The sequence below is a fragment of the Vanellus vanellus genome, assembly GCF_965231255.1.
Source record: "Vanellus vanellus genome assembly, chromosome: 5".
NCBI lineage: Eukaryota > Metazoa > Chordata > Aves > Charadriiformes > Charadriidae > Vanellus > Vanellus vanellus.
The window spans coordinates 49993752-50014356 of NC_138910.1; the positions used below are offsets into that span (position 1 = coordinate 49993752).

General features: G+C 36.7%; 1 protein-coding gene across 1 annotated transcript in view; it reads left to right on the top strand.

Annotated features, from left to right (window-relative positions):
- Positions 1-6145: 6145 nt before the first annotated feature.
- Positions 6146-20605, top strand: part of LOC309672787 (rab GTPase-activating protein 1-like) — a gene marked incomplete at its 5' end in the record, with an annotated part of 117408 nt that continues 102948 nt past the window's right edge. The window contains 2 exons of the mRNA XM_082484380.1: positions 6146-6169; positions 16037-16111. The remainder of the gene's footprint in view (positions 6170-16036; positions 16112-20605) is intronic.

Sequence of the window (20605 nt, forward strand, 5' to 3'; positions counted from 1 at the left end):
TCCCTGCCCACAAGCTTTTTAACATTTAGAGAATTGGGTATTTAGAAGTGATTGGTAATTTAGTGTTCCAAGTCTAAAAAAGGGGCACGTTATAGATGCCTTTCTGAGGATCCAGTCTTGGGAATTCACAAAATTTGAGGCGTTAGCAGCTGCCCACTACCTTGGGAACCACAGCTTGAGAAGAATGGGAGATAATTTGATAAAAGAAGATATCTGCTTCCTCAGGCAGAGCTATGTTAGGAATGCAAAATATTATGCTGCTGAGAGAAAAGAGACTCTGACACTAAATTTAGATCCAGCCTTGATCTGCCAGAAGCCCAGGACTGCTCAGATTTGAACTATTGATTTGGTCCTGTGTCTAGTAGGACTGTTGGGTATTTTTCTGCTTGTAGAAAGCGGTTTTGCCCAAGCAGCAATAAATACAACTGATAGTGAGCCAGAATTTGCAAAGTTCAGTTGACCAGTGTGTTTACTGAGCTAACCTAAATGTTATGTTCACTTTAAATTTCTTGATATATAACTGTTAAAAAGGTCTCTAAAGAGTAATCCCCAGCTTTTTTCTCAGTTTCTTTTTCTCAGTTAATTAGTACTCTTTGAGTATTATATGCTCTCAGCTGAATAAAAGCTGATGATGATTGAAAGAAAATATATTTTTAGAAAAGAGCTGAACCGCAAGGTACGTATTACAAAAATGCTATAGAACTGAGCATAAGCCAAACAGCCAAACATCTTTTATTCAATATTTTTAAAAGGAAGAGCTATTGATTATTTTTTTTTTTTTTTTTCCCCCCCCTCCAAATACTGATTGGTAGGGAACCTGGGATTTTCTTGGATCACACATTCTACTTGGAGGGTTATAACATGTATGGAAAATGATGAGAGGAGAGGGTTGAGAGGAGAGGGGTCGATGATGTTGGGTGTGTATATGCTGGCACAATGTTATGTAAGGTTTCACTGAAAGCATGAGTTTGGGAAGACATCATTAATAACAAGAGGCAAAGCTACATGCCAGTTACACAGCTCATTTCAAACCCATACTGCCTGACGTCATCTATTTTGTGTATTTTATATTTGCTGTCTATTTGTGACTGTGTTTTAGAGAGTTTGAAGTTATTCATATTCCCATGTGCATATGTGTGGAACTGTACAGGACCACAAAGGACTTTAAGGAGCAAAACAAACAATGTGCAAAAAATCTATTCCTTCAGCAAAATATGTAGGGTACTGAAACAATGTCATAATGTGTGATAATGTGCGCTTGGCAAGTGAATATTTAAATTTACAGCTTTTCAGGGTTAAGAGGCATGGATTTATTGAGGCTACCTCTAACTCCTTATCAGTAGCTGGTGTGTCTCCACATCGTTTGTCTCTGGCTAAACAAGAGTGTCAGCCAAGAAGTTTTTCCTTCCATACAGCGTGTAGAAAAATGTCAGAATCTAATCCTCAAGGAGCATGACACAGTAGATTTCCAGGGCATGGTCATTTTAGATGTTGAAAGCCCATTTTGATATTTTTTTTTCTTCTCTTACTTTCCTTAGTACTCTCGATTCTGACTATTTTTAGCTAGTGAACAGATGAAGCATGGGCAGGACAATTTGATGCAAAATCAGCTGTTTGAACCTCACCAGAGATGCAGACCTTTTAAATGGGTCCTGTCAGGTGAACTTGTACTGAGTCTCCAGCACATACAAGTCATATTGTTTTTCCATGTAAATGTACGTGATAAAAACAAACTTGAAGGAGTTTAAATAAGATTAGAGATAAGCCTTTGGAAGTTAAGAAGTACAGTATGAAAATTGCCTACTCATATGCATAATGATATATTCTTGATCACACATAGTTCTGTGGGTTTGGGTTGTCTTCTTCCCAGGATCTCTGCCTTGTTGTGTACAGAAGGAATAGTACTTATCTAACAAGCAAGTTTTTTTGTTGTTTCTCTTTTTGTTTGTTTTCTTCCCCCTTATTATTTTTCATTGTGTAACCTTGTGCCTTACTGTATGCCATTCAGATCGGGATTTGAGGATGAAGTTATTATTTTCCTTTTTGGCATTTCTGTAGGACTGTATCACTACAGTATTTCAGTGCTTCAGATGTTAATTGATTTTCATAACACCCTACTGAGATGGGGAATTATTATTAACCAAGGAAATAGAGCACAAGGAGATTGAGGTCAAAAGTACTGCTCAGTTTGAATGCCAGGTTTGAGACACCTGTGACCTGCTTTATTATTTATTTTTTTTTCAGTATTCACAGAAAACTCTTGTATTTCTTTAATTGCAACTTTAAGTAATTCTGCATTTCTTCATATTAAGTTGACAGCTGTAATAGAGGAAGCTGTATAGTAATGAAAACTCAAGTGACCACTCTTGGAATTTTTTGTGTAAGTGATGTGCCTGGTTTCACATAAGAACCTTGGAGCAGAAGTGAGGAAAGGATCTGAGTCTTAACACAGCACAGAGATGTTATGACCCAAGAGATTTTTCTTTCTTTATTACATTTTTCTGGCTCATACCATACTTGTCCTCCAGTTCCTGTGACAAAGGAAGCGAGGCCCTATCTACAGGAGTCTCTTCTACTCCTTAACCATACGTAATTCATCACCAGAATGGGTACACTCAGGACGACAAATGAGCAGAGATTCTTTTTAGAGTCTGTGAAATGTTCTTAATTAAAAAATAATTCCTGATGTACATGCATAGAGATTGCCTTCTATGTCTTAATTTTGAGTGCCTATGCACCCTTAAGTTTCTTTTAACATTCATTTAATATAAGCAGTTTTCTGTTCTCTTCTGTATTTGTGTCAGTCTGCATTCTGGCATCAAATGTCCACATTCAGCAGCATCCTAATAGTTTAAAATGGCAGCAAGGTCAAGCAGTTAGTATCCCAGTACAGTTGCTTTACAGTTGCGGAAGTTTAGCTGTTCTAGAAGTGAGACAACTCAAAGTACAGAGCTTGTTCAGTAGGATGTCAGCTGTCATATAGTTGACATATGAAGATAATTCTTTTTCTCAGTAGAATATTGTTTCTCTGAGTTGGCAGCACAGAAATGATTATTAGTAGCAAGAAAGATCATTAAAACTCTGAGTGCTTTGATAGCCATTTCACCTTAGCTTTTTTTCATAAGAAATTAACTAATCATGACTTTCAGAAGAATAAAAATCCTCTCAAAATGTGAATTAGGGTAACCGTAAACTCATCTGCTGTGGCACTCCTGAGAACAGCACTGTCAACAAACTTAAGCAAAATGTTTTTAATATATTTTAAGAAGTACTTCTACACTGATCTTCACTCTAGGCTTATTTCTTGTTTCTCTTGTTTCTTATTTCTTGATGGATATTGTCTTTTGAGAAGGAGTTAATTCTGTCTTTCAGCTTAGATTTTATTTTGGGTCCATTTAATTGTTTTCCTCTAGTTTTTTAGAAGCATCTGTTGTTAATAGTGCTGAATGAAGCCTGTGCTTCAGGCTCCTTTCAACTCAGTAAAAATGAATTTGCATTTGGGCCTTTACACAAATATTTTTTGGTCCTACCCTGGACATCTGTCTTGTCGACTTCCGTGTGCTCGATTATATGTTGGCGCCTCAGTTCAAGAAGACAGAAACAGAGGGAAGTCAAACACAATCTCCCTGCTTGACAGAAAAGTGATGTATGTGCTGGGTGTGGTGGCCTTCCCGTAACTTTCTTTAAAATGCCTGGATCTTTTCAAATTTGTGTTTAAGAATTAACATAACAGATTTTTATAATGGACTTGATAACTGTGCTGTACTGGTGGATCTTAAAGGCTGTTTAAAGCATTTCCTCACAATGTAACTAAATCATCAGATCAGTCTGGGAGGAAGAATGCAATTATTTAGCCTCTCTTATGTTTGAAAGCCATGTAAATGAAAATACTTATTAAAGAAGTCTGATTAGAGAACTGCTTATTAAATTTTTATTATTTTACTGTGTTTTGTTGCACGTCATTTGGATTGTGTGGTTAGTTTTGGTCGCTAATAGTTGCATGATGCTTACATATCCTGGAAAACATGACAGTAACCTGGTGAAAGCATGAAAGTATGTTTATTTTCTCCAGCGGTACCAGTTAGTGTAATAAAAACATCACTTCTTTTGCTAAGTTTTCCTTTTCTTAGTACATAACAGTATTTGTGGTATTTTCCAAAATACAGATCGTGTTATTGTCTCGTAGTAAAGATGTTCTTGTCAAGCAAAGGGAAAGCAGCAGTTGAGATTACTGAAAATTAGGAGTCATAAATAGGTATATTAATGATGGCAAAGATTCAGAGAAGCTGTGAACTTTAGGGAGACGTTTGAGAGAGAAGGTAGAAGGCTTTTTTGTGCAAGTACTGGAAGATTGTGCTGAGTTCAGAGAGGGATGTGGAGGCAAGATTGAAACCCTAGTTCAGCATGGTGTGTGGAGAGAATCAAAGGAAATGAGAAGACAGATGAGAATAGAAGAAAATTAGATTTTGCAAAAAACCCACAACTTTTTTTTTTTTTACTTATCTGTGATACTCAACTGAGTGCTGTTAGAAAGCATTTAAATTTAAAGTGATGTTTATGCTTGTTGGGACTATAGCTATTTCCTTAGCTGCCATTAAAGTGAATGGAGAAGTACAATGATGGGTTTTCATCTCTGAGGTAGCCTTGATACAGCCCAGGGTGATATCTTTGTGTGTATTGGTTGTGGATGGGCCCAAAAGGAAACTGTAGTTTGGGAATTGCTGTGGACTTCTAGCTAAGCCCTCACAGGCAGCTGCGTGACAGTATGGCATAGGTTTACCATAGAGGTTTTATGAGATTAGGAAACTGCCTAAATTCGGGAGATTACATGGTTGCTAACTCCAGCAAGTGCAAAGAAGCTTTTTTATGGAGAGTCCTGGATTACAAACTGCAATCTGAGGGTTTAGAAGCTTTTCTATAACAGAGATATTTTGTTTTCAAGGTAAAAGTATTTATAAAGGATTTATTTTCTAAGTTGCAAGTGAGGATTCAGTTGGTTTTTCCTTTAGGGTTACAAAGGTGATTGATAGAGAAAAGCACCGTTTGATATCTACCAACCTAAAGGTACTATCTCATACTGAGGGTAACTGGAACCTGAGGGTAATTGATTCACTGTTGTAGTTCCAGCTTTGACATTTTGATACCACTTTCTCATACACACAGTGGTGTTTTTCAGGTCTGATTGCAATGATTTCCATCTTTTCATAGAAATGCAGAGTCATAAACAATTGCTTCTTATCTACAGAGCTAGGTATGTCTAGGGAACAACTCAGTTGCTTAAACGTGGGCATTTAGCTGTCTTTGGATATGCAGATCATCCACATAGAGCTTACAGAGATGATGCAGCACTTACAGCAGACTTGTATCATTCTGCAGCAGCAACTGCTTACCAGGGAATATTTTCTTTGGGCTTCTAAAATGCCATTTGACAACAATGTTTTGGCACCTGAACTCATCCCTGGTTGCTAGTCAATGTAAAAATGTAATTGAATTGGAGATGGTAGCAGCCAAAGGTATGGGATTTATATGAAAGTATAACGTTTTCTGTAACTTCTGTTTTTCTTCTTTTAAAGACCACTTAATGGTAAACTTTGAACATTTCTAAGAAATAGTTCTAATTTGTAATTAACACTGGGTTTATGGTAGATTGATACACATTTTAATTTAATACCTCTGAGTTTGCAAGAGAGAGACAGTCTAATTTTCTGTTCTTTCTTTTTTTTTTTTTTCTGCCAGAGAAATACAGTAAGCATATGTTCTGTGGTGAAAATGCACCTACAATTAAATAACTAGTCATTTCCTGTGAGTTTTAAAGTTGAACTGTAAGCCTGAAGGACAGAAAACATGCTACGTTGTTCTTGTTAAACTGTCAAATTATTACTGCATATGAGACTAGAGGATTTACAGTTTCTTCCCAAAGCATTTTTAGGGGATGAGTCAGTAAAGCAGTTATCTAATGTGTCCATGTTGACTGCACATAGACTTTTATGTTCTGTTATGTTTAATTACACTGTTACCAGGTTAATACTTCGGGATTTTTATCTCTTTTTTACAGGATTCTGCTCAAGAGAGTGTCATTACACGAGATATTCATCGTACATTTCCAGCACATGATTATTTCAAAGATACAGAAGGAGACGGTCAGGAATCTCTATACAAAATCTGTAAGGTACAGTCACTACTCTGAATTTTTAAGTGCGTTCCATATTTTGCTATGACTGTATTTTGCCCTACTAACCCTGTTCTGATCCAAGTCGCTAATCAATAAGATGTTAAAGCTTTTTTTTAAAAATGCATGTGGAGAGTATAGTGTTTCTGCAGTACTGAACATCCTGAAGTACTTTTTATAACCTTGCTTTTGTATCTCCTAATTTGCATATCAGAAGAGTGTGGCTCAAGCTAGCTTTACTAATGGGCAGTTGGGTATCAGAGGTCCGCTTTAGTAGAAACGTGGTGTAGTAGAACTTTTTTGCTCTGCTGGTAGAGAGGTTTGCAGAGGAAGAGAAAACCTTCAGAGCAATCTCTGCTGTGAGGTTCAGCAAGAACGTTTTTAGATAATTATCTAGAGAACAAGTCAGCTGACCTTTCTGCAAGCAATGTGTGTGTATAGCTTTTCAGTCATAGCTCTCCGATCACCTCTGATCAAAGAAAAACCGAAGTTTTTCTAATTTGCACATGGGGAAGTTGATGTACTAAATGAATACATTTGTTCAGACAGACTTCTGTACAGACAGACTTTTGTTGCTCAGGAGAGATCCAGAAGTTAGAATATTGCAGGTAGATAGTTAATTCTCTGGCTGTCAGTTGCACATTTTATTGTGTTTCTGGCAGGTAGTTTTCATTCTACGTTTTTTCCTACATGTAGAATAAATGATTGCCTTAGACATAGCCATTTCCACTTCCCTTCCTTTCCTTTTTACTCTGTTTCCACCTCCGGGTGATTAATAGACAGAAATTACTGAGTTGTCATAACAAACAGAAAAGAGTGTCCTGCCTTTGGGGTATAATGATACATATTGCTGTTCTCTGGATATATTCTATGGTGGTACAGGCTCCTATTCAAACAGTAATTTGGACAACTGTTAAATATAGCTGCTTAGGTTACATATATTGAAATTCATTGTCATGAGTAATTCACATTAAAAAAAAAAGTAAAAAATGAAGGTGGAGAGAGAACTTTGAACCAATTATATTGATTTCTCACTAATCTTGGAGGGCTCTAGAGGGCTACAAGAAAACAGTTCCTGTGACAATCTTTGAAAAGAATAACTAGGACAATGCAGGTAATTACGGACTTGTCAGTTAAATATCAGTTAAGTGAAAAATGATGGAATAGCATTCAGCTTATCAAGAATTAAATGTGAGAAGTACATTATAATGAATGCCTATGAGTTTACTGAAAATAGTTCTTGACAAGCTAATAAAAAAAATACTAAAAATACAGGTTTCATTGGTGAAGGTAATTTTATCGAAATCCTGTAGATCGTGTAGTCTGCAATGAAAAATAAAAAGTATAAATGCTGGAAGAATTAGAACATGAACAAGGTACACATTAAAGAATTAAAAACTAGCTAGCTAGCAGGTTACTAAACATCAGTGCTGAATAAATGTATTTCAAACAAAGCGTCGTGAACATCACTTGTTCATTCGATGTACTCTGGTTAGTCACCTAAAAGAAACAGAAGAATCATTTCTGATAAATATATCTTGATGACACAGAGAAAAATGGAATGGTAAATAATAAAGTGTTAAAGGATGTATAGATAGATGAATCTTGCGTAGGAATAGGATGACTTGAGTAACTCAGTATTTTACAGCTGCTGCAGCTGCTTCTGCTTACTGTGTTCTGTGACTACTTCTGCATTGGAAAGAACCTGTAGAAGTTCCATGAGAATGATGAAAGGATTTGGGAAGAAAAACTCTTTTCATGAATGAGTATCTCAGTCTATTTTTTTTAATAAAGAGAAGATAAAGGAATGAATCTGTCTCAACTAGAAGTGACTTAGAGGAATTATCTGCCTTGCAGGCAGCTTCACAGAGGCAAAGATTTCGGACCTTCCCAGGTTTTGTGTAGTAAAAATGAAGAATTCTACTTGTCTTCCAAAGCTGTGAGCCTTCTGTGCTCTCAAGGCCTCCACTGCTCCTGCAGAGAAAGTTGCTGCAGATGTTGGTCCTCTCATTCCTCGGATTTCTTGAAGTATCTAGATCAGAGGCATGTCAGTGTGTACATCAAGTTGAGGAATGCTTGAAGCATTTTGTATTTATCTAGAGTTGAGTGACCTCTGCCACTTTGCCACTTTCTTTTGATATGAACACATTCTGCACAGCATCTTTGCAGTCAGCTTTTAATTTACTGCTTTGAACAGGTTTGTTTTATCAGCAGACTTTGTTACTATGCTATTTTTATGTGTTCTGATTTGTGTGATGATTTGTGAATATTTTCAACAGCATCAGCCCTAGCATGTCTTTCTGTAAGGTTCTGTGAGTGACCTCACCCTCATTCTGTAGGTGAGAACTGACTGTTTATTCCTACCTTTTGCTTTCTATCATTTAATCAATTATTTGAGTGCATAAGAGGACCTTCTGTGGCAGCTTAGTTCCCTAAAAAGCCTTTGGGAATGGATCTTGTTGAAGACTTTCTAAAAATCCTAGTAGACTCTGTTGACTACCTCATTCTTTTATGCGCTCGTTGGTTCAAAGAAGGATTTGGGAAGCATTGCTTCCTGGAAGATCAGCCATATGCAATCTTCAACATTGAATTATTCATAAATTTACTGATTTTGTTCTTGACAGTTTCTACCTACTTGCCAGTATGGAGATTAGATGCAACTGCTGTGCACGTTTCTAGGCAGCTCCTTTTCCTTCATCCTTGAGCTGTTTTCTTAAATGACTGTGCTCTGTTCTACAAATGACCTGTCTATGGCTGCGTTTAAATGGACCTTGAGTTTATGATTGATGTGGAGAGTTTTAGAGAAATATTGTCAAAAACTAATTAATTTGCCTTTAAACCTGTCATTCCATAACAACAAATTAAAAACCAATGTTGAGAGTAACATTGTGGCTGTTTTATATTACTAGAATAACTTTTATCAGAGGTGCTGTGCACTCATGCCCTTCTTCTAACATGAAAGCAAGGTATTTGAAGTATGGGATTATTGAATAAGGGTAGAAAAGGTCTGTCCTCAAGTGGGAGGGTAACAAGCTGAAGAGCATTTTCTTCATGCCCCACTGAAACGAGAGATGATCTGAGCTGTCAGATAAAAAGGAAAACCATTAAAAGCTCACTGCCTCATTTTAACGGGTCTGTCAGTTTTAGTTCTCTCTCTTAATCTCTTCTTCGGAACAGTAGGAAGTCAGGAAAGATGGAAACTTTTTTCAGTTGCAGAACATTTATGTGACAAAGTATCTAAAAATAAACCTTAAGGCTGACAATGGTAATAAGGAATGAAAAGAGTTCCAGATGCTAGCTTGGAGATTTCACTTGAGGACATCACATAAGCTAGATTTGCACAGAACAAACATCTTTGGGAAGATAGTTCTGTTTCTTGTTTCTTTCTGTTTAAATACTATGCGAATTCTAGCTGTATTTAAAGAGCTCATTCTCTGCGTTACAATGCATAACAGAATAGTACTCTCGACCTACTTCCATGCGTGCATATGTAGTTAACAGCTCGATGCTCCAGGGAATCAAAGCACTTGGCAGAAATAGTCCTCTCAACTGTTTGGAGTGTATGCAGTGCAGAATTTAACGTGAGATGTGTTTTCGCTAATTTTCCGATTAAAGTAACTCCTATTCGACAACCAACCACTGTGACTTTAGTAGGAGAAAGGGAGTATGTTGCAGGGAAATCAATCAGGTTAGCTACGTGCGTGTTCTTACTGGACACACTGGAAAAATAGACACAGTGTTTTCCTGTTTTTCTGAAAATGGTTGAATTACTTCTCAGAGATTCAAAGTTGGTGTTAGTGTTTTCCAGTAAACAAAGGCATTATGGAAGACTATGAATCATTTGTATCATGACATATTTATTTATTTATTAAATACTTATCTCCTTGGTTGATCACACTTGTAGTTTTTTTTTCTAATCCCAGTCATAGTTGCCTGAAGGTTTTACATGCAGGATCAGTGTGATAGCTGGTTTACTGTGAAACAAAACACTGTTTTAGTTATCGTTCCAACGTCTGTCTGTTTGTTGGTACCCACATTAGTAAAGGGAATAATAAACTGTTTTCCAAGCAAAGCTAATACTGAATGGGCTCCAATATGGGGGGTTTTGGCTTTCTTTGCTGTATAATTGAAATGTGAAAATGTCTTTGAGTTGCTGTTCTGTGATAGCTTCTATACTGTGATAAACTGTGAATGATGGATTACTCTTTGGCTTATCCTTCAGCATGGCAGAACTGCTGCTTAGTACTGTCCTGTAAGCTGATTGTCTGACTTTCATCCTTTTTTTACATTTTCATTTCCATTTCATTCCAGTGTCTTTTTTCAAATGATTACCTCTTCTCAGCATGCACGTATTCTTCCACATTTTCAATCCTTAGTATCTCCTCAGATTTACAAATGGGAAGTTTCAGTATTTGTCCACTTCAGTTTAATTATCTGTCAGAGAACAGATCTCTTTCTTTCCTATAAGAGTGTATTTGCCAATTTTAGAATAAACATAGGAGCATAAACAGAATCAGTTAAGAATTATTTTTCATCTATTTTTAGTTGTTTATTTTCTTTGCTCCTGGGTTGAAGAGCAATTTTAGTAAATATTGTTGTCTTGTTTCATGCAAAGGAGTTTTAATGTTATCTTGTCTTCTTCCATTTACATATTAATAAGCTTCCTTCTCTGTGCATCTGTGCTCAGCAAGGAAGCAGTAGTACTGTTCTTGCATATGGGGTTTCTGCTGAGACGGTACTAGTGAAAAGGTCAGGATTGTGAATCTTGAATGCTGGAAAGAGAGTAAAGTCTTTAGTATGTTCGGAGGCCTGCCTGAATAAATGTGAAGATTTCTTCATTCTCTCAGCCCTTATAGCTCTGGAGGAGGCATATTGTATAACATACACGTGCCTCTCCCTGATACTCAATAAATGAGTAACTAATTTCTAAAAATACAGTTTTCAGTTGACACAGACATTCCTTGTATAATGTGATACATCCTAAATGCTGCAGTCATAGCAATATTATTCCTTTCAGACTGTTAGCCTTATAATAAATTTAGGGATGGAGTTTTAAATTTTACTACTACTAAAATTATTCATCAACCATGATATACTTTGTTGTGTGTGAAGTCTGCGTCAAAGTATAGGTGTTTTCTTATGACAGTCTTTTTCAGACACTATGGAAGTCTTTTAACTCCACTAAAATGGACGTTAGCAAAGATGTGTGTCTGTATCAAACATTGAGTAGATTCCCTAGATAATTTCTATCATTTCGCTAGCAACACAAAGGTAAGTCACAAGAGCAGATCAGGCTTGTAATTCTTCCCCCAAAAACTTGCGTTCAATTCCTGTTACATTTTCCTTTTTCCTGGGACACAGATGCTGGATATCTCTTAGAGCTGTTAACAAGCATTGTGCCAGTGTGCCTGTCGCTTTTTCAGAACAGTGAGTGTTTCCTGTGCCAGGAAACATTATTACTGACGAGAGATACCGTTACTGCAGATGAGCGATGAAGATCTGTAGAGCCTCTGCTCCTCTGCTGATATCTTTCCCTCTGCACTGCTGTGAAGTGTGTGTCGGGGAATGAAAGCTCTGGCAAATGTAAGACCTTTGTATGAGGCTGACACTAGAGAAATATTCATGAGCCCTCTAGTTTCCAATGTAATTGTTATGTTTAGTTTCTAAAGTCATTGAGTTACTATGTAAAGGCAAGTTAGCAATGTGATTGTAAGCTGATATTTGCTAGTTAGTGTTTTGCATCTTATTTTAAGTACATTTGAATCTTCAGCAAATATAAGCAGTCATTTTCATGCGTATGATGATGCAAAATGATGAAAACATTTCATTATGGAATTTGAGACTTACTCCCTACTCCTTCTCCTTTAAAAAGCTCTTGGGACTCATATACAGTCGTTGCAGAACACCAAATCTGAGGCTTTAAATTCAAATCAGCAACCTGACAATTTGTCTTTCAAGTGCTACTTACTTGAAATTTTTATATCTACAGAAGAGCCTGATCTTGGGAGATTTTCCTCCAGTAATTATTTTAGAGAAGAAGTTCTGTCCATCTCTGAATTCTTCATTCACTTTGCCAACATGCAGGTGGTTCTCTATCATTGACTTTATTTGAGGAGACTCTTGCTTCCAAAGTATTCACTTTCTAATGATGTTGTACAAATAATTGCACAGTAGTTCTTCTCTTTAGAACACAGATAACTACTAAAAAGGTGTTTTAATTCTGTAGGTGAGATCTTCATTTAGTTCGAATGAATGAAAGTAGGCCTCAAGACAGAATTAAGTCCCATTTATGAGACAGAGAATATTTAAAATCTCAGTTAACTGGAGAATTGTGATTGGATATTCCCCAAGAGCTTAAGAAAATAATAACTTAAAAACTGCAACGTTGTCGCAGGTTGTCATGGGGGAAAAGTCCCATTCTCTTGAAATTACAAAGTTAGAATGACTGCAGTGGCAATAGGGGATTTGGGATTTTGCTTTGTTTTCATATTTCGTGTGGAAAGACAAAGTTAATACTCCTCAGTCCCTTAAAAAGAGAAATCTTAAATAATTCATCTTAGATCTTTGGTTAGTAATACGATATTTTGGTGGCATCTGTAGGCAGCATCCTTATTTTTAAGACTTTTTTGGTTAATTACATTATATTTCAGCAATACCACGTCTCATAGGTTACTTAAAACTAAAAAAGTATAATTGGAAATGTAATATGCATAAGGCTTCAAAAATCCCTTTGCTTTGGGCAAATACAATGAAATCATGTAGATTTTAGAGACTTTGTTGAAAAATAGATCTTTAGTTGCCAGGATTATGATGCTTTGATTTAACAGCAGAATCTTTCTCAGTTTGATCTAATTCTCATGCAGAACTGAACTTAGTATCTATGTATCTGATAACAGCTGCTTGTGAAGATCAGATTTTGGAGAAGCACCTAGTGGAAATTAATTTCAAAAAGCAAACAGGTCAAGCAGTTAGTATTTTTTTTCATAACTGTTAGTTGCTTCAAAGATTTGTTAATAATGACATCCTTTTACTGAGACCCTCAGACGTTTTTCTCTTTTATATGCTATGTATATGTGTCCACTAATTAATTTGAAATACTTTTTTTTTTTTTTAGACCAAATTATCCAGTACCTGTTGATTTGTAGTTCTGTGGATTACCTCTTTTTACAAATGTTTCAAATTTGTCATCTATTCTTCCGATTTAATCAGCCAATTAATGGTTTACCAGTTTAGTGATATCCCCCCTACGCCCAAGATTTTCAGTGAATACCGTCTGTTCTTAATAAATTTTTAGTATTTTTATTCCTTTTAATTTATTATCTCTTCTGATACTCAGTTGGAGACAGATCCTTCAACACATCCCCTGTTAGAAATGGTTCCAGCAGGATAACAACCCCTGTGATTCTCTGTAATAAAACAGACACAAGGGAAGTTCATGCGCATTTTCTGCTATAGTTTAAATACAACTTTTCTACCTTGATCATATATTTTCCAAGTAGAGGCTTTGCCTTCCTGATCTGGATGTGTTTGCAATGGATTTATTGCTAGTTTTAATGTGTTTAGGAAGTTGATTATGAGAACATTTCTTGGTCTTCCTTCATATTTTATATTTAACATGCAGAGTGAGGCTTTTTTTTTTTTTTTGCACCCTCCCCATTTTCCCTCTTTTGCCATAATTTCAACTTCTTTCACAATCTCAAAAGGAATATCTTTTTATTTCTGGTAACTTTCTTTACTTTTTAATCTATGTCAGTTTTGGAGGCAGTTTATTTGCTCTAGTGTGTTGATTTCTCAATAGTTATTTTAAAACTTGTTTGAATGAATTTATTGCTGTTTTCAGCAAATTATTAGCTATTGTGCTAATAATGCTTCTCACAACAGAAGGAACCCCCACAGGCTGGTAATTTGCTATTAATTTTTCAGCCTGGAGTTTTTCATAGGAAAATAGAAGTGGTTTTATATAATATAAAGAAATCACAAATCAGATTGATAATTTATAATTCTGCATATCTGTTTCTAAGTGAAACTAGCCTTTTAAAAGCAGAAATCATAACTCTTTTAAGAATGATACAGAAATAAAGTATTAGGCATCCATAAACTGATAGATTTTGGGAACAAATAGATAAAGAGTCACGATGATGATGATGATTAACCAGGAGTTGGTTCTAATTAGTCATATGCAATATTAATTTAAGTGTTGACAGTAATTTCTGTTAATTCAGTACTTAGTAGCTAGGAGTAATTTTAAATTCACTTTTTCTGAGACATCATCCTTTTTTTCCAATTCAAAGTTTTTTGTCTGCTGTTGTACACTTCTGGAGTTATTTTTGTGGATAGAGCTGGTTTAAACTAGTAACCAGATTGTAATGGTTCATTAATTATTTTTTTTTCAATAATTTATGTGACTAGTCTCTTGTATTTGCTTGGCCACTGAAACTGAGCGACGGATTGGGATTATTTTCACTCAGATTCTAACTAATCTCATCTAAAATACTTCAAAAGAATGATAAGCAATATAGACAAATGGCAAATCACAAAGCTACAAATGTATTATGAAATGTATGGATGAGTTGGTTATAAAAAGTGACCTTTAAAGGAATACTCAGGTTATATTCTTTACAGAAATCTCTTATGGAATTATTGCAGAATTCCTTATAAATATTTATTTCTTAGTTATTGCCCATCAGAATGAGAAAGGAAGGGTGGTTTAAAGACTTTAAATATATTTTGGCCTCCATTTCAACATTTCTGGCAGAAATTATTTGCAATTATGTTAATGCTGTTGGCTGGAAAGGAGTCACATCTCTTTTTGAGTCACAATTCTTAGCTTTTGAAGAGGCAGTTTAGCCGCCTTCAAAATACTGTACGATAGACCCACGTGGGTTTGGTTCCCCAGCATACCTGACATTGTTTATTCAGTCTCTCTGTGCTTCCATTCAGTGAATTTGCAATCTTGATTTTATTCAAGACTTAAAAAAAGAAGACAAGCACAATGTTCCAGTTCGAAACGTTCTCATCTGTAAACAGTCTTGGAGATCGTGTCGGGGCAAAGTGGGTTTTCTGATTCATGTGGCTTGTTCCTCCCCGTAGCTCTGACCTTGTGCTTTTATTTTCCCTTGCTGTAACCTTAGTACCTTCCTCCTTCTTTCCGGATGTGTCTCTCTCCGTTGTCAATCCTGGTGCTGCTTATACTTTCTCAAGTTTCCTCAAGTTCTTAACATGCTCTGACATCTCTTTAAAACAGTATCTGTCTTTTTTTCTCAAGGAAGGAAAGGTTGGTTATTTTAGTTTTGTTTTTTTAAGAGTAAGAAAAAAAAAGTAGTATGTCAGTCATACCATAGGAAAATGAATCTTGTTCATTCTTCAGCATAAAGAGGACATGGAAAAACTGTTTCTGATTAAATTTTCAGGCTAGAGTAGTTCTCAGTGGTTTTCTAACAACCAACCTCAGGTCCTATACTTTCATGATGTCAGAACTTGTTTTTCCAAAAACAAACAAGCACTCTCCCCACAACACAAACTAACCTGGTCTTTATATCATATTTGTTGTATCATTAAAATTATCTCATTACTGACCTCAGCAGAATTGTCCTTGATTTGGAAGAAGGAAATTGCATCCAACTCTTTTCATGCTGATTGAAAAATAAAAATAAAAATTTACAAATAGGGCATCTGTGGAAGATTGAGGATGACCTGTAGATGTTTTCTTAAGTGCCCTGAAAGCCTGTGCAAAAATGGTTACAGTTTTACTCCCTTTATTATTTTAGGCTGTATAGTATTACATGTTCTGCATAGCTCATTAATTATAATACATTTTGATAATACCTGCCTGCATTTTAAATATATATTAACTTTTATTTTTTCTAGGCATACTCTGTCTATGATGAAGACATTGGCTATTGCCAGGGACAGTCTTTCCTTGCAGCTGTGCTTCTACTTCATGTGAGTTAATTGCAAAATGAAAGCTTTGATATTTGAAACCAAAGCAGCTTTAAAATCAGTAGTACTGTAACATGCTATTTGACAGATATTTACTGCTGTTTATTTATCTGTATTCATTTTCCTCTTGTTGATTTTGGCAAATAGTGACTAATCTTTATGAATGTAGATTTCTTTTATCTAGGAGAAATCCATTGAATTGTCAAGTACTCCTGTGTCAAAACCTGAAACTGATTTGTTACGTATTAATCTTTTTTTTTTTTTTTTTTTTTTTTTAGTTAGTTGTCATGTAGGTGAACTCCCTTTGTGTTTATGGAGAATTTAATTTTGGGAGATACTCTCAGAGTTGCTAACTTGAGCAAGCAGTCTCATTTATTTTCAGTGAGACTTTTTCTCGTAGGGACATTTTATAATGTCTTTAGAGTGAAAACTGAATTTTGACCTTGATGTTTTAGCGTGTAACCAAAAACTGTACAAACTTTGATCTGTTGCTTCCTATATATACACGTGTGTGTATACATAGAGATAGCTGAATACTCAATTTTTATATTTGCAAATTGCTTTAATTTTGACGTATCAGTGAAAAAGCAGCAGATTCAGGTAGTGTGGATATCACGGAATCACAGAATTTTCAGATTTGGGAGTGACCTCTAGAGATCTAGTCCAACTCCCTTGCTAAAGCAGGATTGCCTAGAGCACGTTACTCAGGACTGCATCCAGGCAGGTCTTGAAAATCTCCAGGGAAGGGGACTCCACAGCCTCCCTGGGCAGCCTGTGCCAGTGCTCTGTGAACCGAACCGTAAAGAAGTTTTTCTGTGTATTTGAACGGAACTTCCTATGTTCTTCCTTGTGCCCATTGCCCCTCATCCTGTCACTGGGAACCACTGAAAAGAGCCTGGCTCCACCCTCCTTCAACCCACACTCTAGATACTTGTACACAACAATAAGGTCTCCCCTCAGCGTTCTCTTCTCCAGGCTAAAGAGTCCCAGCTCTCTCAGCCTTTCCTCATAAGGGAGATGCTCCAATCCCTCAGTCATCTTAGTTGCCCTACGCTGGACTCTATCCAGTAGTTCCCTGTCTCTCTTGGACTGAGGAGCCCAGAACTGGACACAGTATTCCAGTTGTGGCCTCACCAGTGCAGAGTAGAGGGGGAGAATGACCTCCCTCGACCTACTGGCCACACTCTTCCCTATGCAGCCCAGGATTCCATTGGCCTTCCTGGTGACAAGGGCACATTGCCGGCTCATGGATAATTTACTATCTACCAGGACCTCCAGATCCTTCTCCTCAGAACTGCTTTCCAGCAGGTCCACCCCTAACTAATGCCTAGCATTCTTCCTCCCCAGGTGCAGGACCTTGCACTTGGTTTTGTTGAACCTCATTAGGTTCTTCTCTGCCCAGCTCTGCAGCCTGTCCAGGTCACGCTGGATGGCAGCACAGCCCTCTGGAGTGTCAGCCACCCCTCCCAGTTTGGTATCATCAGCGAACTTGCTGAGGATACACTCTGTCCCCTCATCCAGGTCATTGATGAATATATTGAACAAGATTGCACCAAGTATTGACCCCTGGGGGACACCACTGGTTACAGTCCTCCAACTTGACACTGCTCCATTAATCATAACCCTCTGAGTTCTCTCACACAGCCAGCTCTCAATCCACCTCGCTGTCTCCTCATCTAGCCCATATGTATCATAAAGAGTATCTGAATAAACCACCCAAACCCCCAGCCACAACTCGGGTGCTTGCCTGCTTTTTCTGTCAGGCTTTAATTAATAAGTTATTGATCATGGTTGAAATACATTTCAGATTGTGGTTTTGAGTGAGCTGTTGGTGGTATATATGTTACACATACTCTTCCTAAGGCATCAAGAACTCAAATCCAAATTAAGTTGTATTTCCTAGTGAGATCTATGACTCCTTGAAGACTTAAGGAGCATGACACACAGTGACAGTGTTACAGAGAAGCTTTAGATTCTTTAAGGATAAACCTGAATTAGTCACATTATTGCAATCCTACATATACTGCAAATTAGCTTATCTAACAGTTATTTTGCAATTAACTTTTTACCCAAAGAAGGATTTTTAAGTTCCACTGGAATAATGAGCCATTTTCAATACCAGCGTTGTTTAGAAATGAGTGGGTGCCACATTCTTAACATTTGACTAATACTTCAGCTCCTCTCACTTAGTTGTATGCTGTCATTACTATAATCACCTCTGTTTCTAGTGTTTCTGGAGTTAGAAGAAATTGCCCTGTATGCAGGGAATACTAAATGGCAATTACCCTCATTTTCATATGCCCTTTATAACATTTCCTTTCATAATAGGATATTAAACTGAAATAATCAAAGAAAGGGGGGGAAGGGAAGCAGTCTCAATGAGCTCATGTCAGTCGGGAGCTTCCCAGTATGTCTTCAAGCTCTTGTTTTTCTCAAATTCTCCTACCAATCTGTATGCTGTGAATGCTTGTAAGACCCTCTCTAACTCTTCTATCTGTGCACGTATTTCTAGACCCCTTCCTTTCCCTTTTTTTCTGGGACAGGATATCCTTTCTCCTCAGTGTAGATATGTTTCAGGGATGGTTGAGTAGCCTGAACCTTCATACTGGCTTTTTGTGATTTTGCTGCTTTGATGAAATTCCCATCAAATGTGAGCAGGTAACTTCTAATTACAGGGGGACAGCGTTGCCAACTCTAATAATTTTACTGTAAGTCTCACAATATTTGCATTTTTTTCCTCATTGTCTACCTCTCGGAGTCATTGCTATGTGAAACACTAAAATTTCATTTTAGAAAATGGTAAATTTCTGGCTTTTGTGATTCCAAAGAAAAGATAATAAGGGGCAAATATCTAAATGCTGAAAATCAGAATGGAAGGACCAAAAATGTGTTTTGTTTAAAATAAATATGAAATGAAAACTTGATTTATGATTTTGAATTCTTGGCGTTGGTAATACTGGAGAACTTCCATCCACTGAGAACAAGGAAATAACTTTGATCTAGTATTCAACTCTGTTCCCTCTCCCTGTCTCGGAGGAGGAACAATTGTCGATGCACGTGTGTCTGATTGAGCATGCAAGGTAGGTGTGCTTGTGCATGAGCATCTGTCATTTTATTAGAAATAATTACAACCTTACAAAAAAAAAAAAGACATTTGCATTCATCTTATTATAGAGCAGATTCAAGGCTTTTGGTCAGTATAAAACTATTTCTTCCCTTTACTTTGTCTGCAGCTTTTATCCACTGTCAGTGGGGAATCATTCTATCCAGATAAAATTGTGATAAAGAGCTTTGATATTCCTAAGAGCTTGTTCTAGGCAAATCTAGCCTGGGCAGGTAGCTAGCAGCTGATCTTGCAGTTCTTTATGCTAACTAGCTACTTTCATATATGCTGTCTGAAAATGAAAATGAAAGCGTCTGCCCATGGCCCTGGAGACAGGCCATAATCATAGCCTGAACCATAAAAGATGAAACCCTGGAGGTAAATATCAAGAGACTAAAATTCTCTTTGAAGAAAATACTGAGCTTTTATATCTTGCTGATATTTGATAAGGGTTTGGGAAGAGATTGAGTGAGTGAATATACTAAAAGGTTGAGAGTTGTCATTCTTGATACTCAATAATTGTTTTCATTTGTTACAATCTGGTGCCTGCAAAAGAAAGGTGGTTTTTAAATGTGATTGAAAACCTGATTTGGGGTCTGCAGTGACTCTGCTTGTGCTTGTCTTATTATTGTGTTACCTGAAGGCATGGGGGAAGGGGGAGAGATATCGTATTAGTGGATGTTTGATGACACAGGGCTTCCCACAAATTTGATGTTCAGTGGGGTCAAGCCAACAAATGTAACTTTAGAGTGGCTCACACAGCTTGTCCTATAGGTAATGCTTTCTGAATCTGTTGGATGAGAAATTGTGGTCAAAATGAAAGAGACAATATGGAGATAAAGCTTCTGTAAAAGTAATGATGTTAATAGACGGGTTCCTGAGCTCCCAAGTAGGTTCTGAAGGCAAAATTTATTATTTCGTTATTCATTGTAAGAAACCTGTCTTCGGAGAGTTTGATATTCTGGAGTTTGGATGAAAGTAGATAAGCATTTTTCTCACTAAGGGTTGGTTATATCTTAGTTCTCCTGAATTTTTCCCTTTTAACCAAGTCTCTCAGTCTCTCTCTCTCTTTTTTCTTTTCTTTTTTTTTTTTTTTTAATAAATTTTTTGTAGCTCAGAGTTGTGTACTGGTTGTTCTCATATATGTTTGGCAGAAAGAATACTGATGACAATTGTGCTGCAGTAGGGATGTATACTTATGTGAACCTATGATATGATCCCACATTTTCTTCAAAGAAGGTCTTACAGAGCCAAATGAAGGTGCTCATCAAGGAGAATAGTCCCCTTTAGATTTTAGTTGCTTAATTCAACATTCAGAGTGCTTTGCTGCAAATTTTAATATATCCCCGCTTCTGAATTCATCATGCCTAAGGTATTTAAGTGTGTGTATTTGT